At 41.2% G+C, this 3,429-nt stretch overlaps 1 pseudogene; it reads left to right on the top strand.

Annotated features, from left to right (window-relative positions):
* Positions 1-2,622: 2,622 nt before the first annotated feature.
* On the top strand, positions 2,623-3,019 carry LOC116899290 (annotated as a pseudogene).
* Positions 3,020-3,429: the final 410 nt, after the last annotated feature.

Genomic DNA, 3,429 nt, shown 5'->3' on the forward strand with positions numbered 1-3,429 from the left:
TTAACAAGCTAAAACCCATGTGAAGAGGGAAAAGGTTTGTTAAGACGGCTCAGTGGACAAAAGCACTGGCGGAGTGAAGTACCTCAGCCCACAGTAAAAGGATCGAACAGAGTCACAAAAGCTGACCTCTGGCCTCCACATGCACATTGGTGTATGTGTGTGAATGGTGTGCATGTGTGAATGCATGAGTGTGTGTATGTGTGTGTGTGTGTGTAATAGCAGCAACAATTATAAAATTTTTAAAAAGCAAAACCTGCAAGTGATATGCTTACTTACACATAGCTGAGTGTTTCTCCCCTATGAATGCACTTTAATTAGCATGGTACCTGTTTAACGTGACTAGCTCTGTAAGGCAAGAAATACAAGTAAAAGCACTGTGTTTATAAAGATTACTCTTTCAAACGTTCAGTGTGTAGCTTTGTATTAGCTTTTCGTGTGCAAGCAAATCCACGGAGGAAAGGAAAGTCTTATATGGGTTCCGGGCTGCAGAGATTTCAGTCATTCATGGTGGCAAAGGCAAGGCAGGGCAGGGCAGGGCAGGGCAAGTTGGGGCAAGGCAGGGCAAGGCAGGGCAAGGCAGGGCACTCATCTCTAGGGCAGATCTCTCCCTCCCCCCTTCCAACATGACAATCCTCCTAAAACACTCCCACCTCAGGCCTAGAAGAGTTCTTTACAAATCTCCTAGCTGCCTCTCCATCCAATCAAGTTGCCAATCAAGATTAGCCATCAAAAATCCCTTATGTGAAACGAACTCAAAGAGGAAGAATGAGGAAATACATACCTCAAGGTGTAAATTAAGCTTAAAAATAAATTTTATAATAAGATGAAACCTATATAACTAATATTATTGAAAGAAAGTCTTTTTCTTTTTCAAAAACTAACTGATGCTGAAACCATTTGTTTCTCTTTTCCTTCCCAAAATGAAGTACTGGGGAAAGAATGGGCTCAGAATTCTTTTATCATCCATTATAATTCTACCTCATGCAGACTGAAGTCAAGCTAATTACTCTGTTTAATTAATTTTAGGTTGGTTTTAGTTTACTGTTTCAAGAACACTTAATTGAATGTTCAATAAGGGAGATAAAGCATTTCTGTAGATGGGTAATTACACAGATATTGGGAAACTAAAGAAAACTGGTATTTCCAAGGTCTGACACAGAGGTAATAATTCTGTATATTAATTTATCATTGTGTTTTTTTTTAATTTTACCACAAGAAGCATTATATCAACTAGGAATAAAATGAGCTAGAGAAAACAAGCTGGGGCTAGCTAGATTTCTGCTTAGTGGTAGTGTACTTAGCCTGATGAGGCATTGGGTTCAATTCCCAGTACTGCAAAGAATGAGAGAGAGAGAAAGAGACAGAGGGACAAAGAAGGGGAGTGAAAGAGGGGAGGGGTCTCATAAAAAGTTCATGGTTTGCATTTTTCATAAATAAGCCTGCTTTATCCATTTGCAAGTGCACCGTGCACTTTAATGTATTCCCCCTTGGTTGTATGTTGTGGACTTTCCAATTTTTCCATGTTCCGCTTTCCACATTAAAAAAAAAAACTTTTAATGAGTGATTTACAGTCTATAAATTAATACCCTGTTATTTAGTGAACTATTTCTAAAATATTAATATTTCTAAATGTTAATATTTCAATTTCTCAGCGTTGTATGTAAGTTCATGAGCATGTTCATGTGATTTTTCTGTTTCTTAAAACAGATGCAGAATTCTGGCAATATCCACATAAGAACACTTGAACGATTTCAGTTTTGCTATTGCTTTGAAAAGATTATTATTGTATATATTTGCAGCCACATACATGATTATATTCCTTTCGAGACAAACTCACTTAAGATAAGTAACAGTTGTATTATTGGGGGGACATGCTGAGGAGAGAACCCAGGGCATTGTAACTGCTAGGTGAGTACTCTGCCACCAAGGACACTGTGGTCTATACCTTCTGGTTCTACTTCTTTAAATCTGTATTTCATACATATGTGTAGCCTTTGGAGTATATGAGAGGGATATTTTCTTTGGGGTCATGTAAGTGATTCAATACTCAGCTATAGTTACATCCCATTTTCTAAGGATTGGTATGTCTGTTAACTACTGCTGCATCAAAATTTACTTCATATACATATATATGTAACAGCAAGTAATGAAGAAAGGGGCCATGAATTTGAAAGAAAGCAGAGGAAGATGTACGAGGATTTGGAGGGGGGAAAGGAAGAGAAAATTATGCAATTTCAATCTCAAAAAAATAAAAGTAATAGTTTAAAAAATACAGTAAAATACAAACAAAAAAATCTCTCTCCAAAACTCAGTGGAGTTTAAAACGTAATATATATTCATCTATGGGTCAGCTACAGGGTTCTTCTAGTTTTGTCTGTTGTCATTCAAAGAACTGTAAACAGCCTGCCATCAAGAACATAACTTGGGAGTCTCTGCTCCTCCCCATTCAAGAGACAGCCGCTTCTTCTCTTGCAGTGCCAGCCTCGTCCCAGTGACAAGATGGTGAAGGTCCGTGTGAACAGATTTGGCCATATTGGGTGCCTCGTTACCAGGGCTGCCTTCTCTTCATCTGGCAAAGTAGAGATTGTTGCCATCAATGACCCCTTCATTGACCTCAACTACATGGTCTACATGATCCAGTATGTCTCTATCCATGCCAAGTTCAATGGCACAGTCAAGGCTGAGAATGGGAAGCTTGTCACCAACGGGAAGCCCATCACCATCTTCCAGGAGCGAGATCCCGCTAACATCAAATGGGGGTGATGCTGGTGCTGAGTATGTCATGGAGTCTACTGGCATCTTCACCACCATGGAGAAAGCCAGGGCCCATTTGAAGGGTGGGGCCAAACGGGTCATCATCTCCATCCCTTTGGCCGATGCCCCCATGTTTGTGATGGGTGTGAACCACAAGAAATATTACAACTCACTCAAGTTTGTCAGCAATGCGTCCTGCACAGCCAACTACTTAGTCCCCCGGCCACCCCGACCAAGGTCATCCATGACAACTTTGGTATCATGAAAGGATTCATGACCACAGTTCAAGCCATCACTGCCATTCAGAAGACTGTGGATGGTCCCTCTGGAAAGCTGTGGTGTGATAGCCGTGGGGTAGCCCAGAACATCATCTGTGCATCCACTGGTGCTGCCGAGGCTGTGGGCAAGGTCATCCCATAACTGAATGGGAAGCTCACTGGCATGGGCTTCTGTGTTCCTATCCCCAATATATCTATTGTGGATCTGACATGCTGCCTAGAAAAAAAATGATGACATCAAAGAAGGTGATGAGGGGTTGGGGACATCAGGCCCTGGGTTCGGTCCCCAGAAGGTGATGAAGCAGGCATTTGAAAGGGCATCCTGGGCTATACTTAGGACCAGATTGTCTCCTGCGACTTCAACAGTAACTCCCATTCTTCCACCTTTGATGCTAGG

The sequence above is a fragment of the Rattus rattus genome, chromosome 1, assembly GCF_011064425.1.
Source record: "Rattus rattus isolate New Zealand chromosome 1, Rrattus_CSIRO_v1, whole genome shotgun sequence".
Classification (NCBI taxonomy): Eukaryota; Metazoa; Chordata; class Mammalia; order Rodentia; family Muridae; genus Rattus; species Rattus rattus.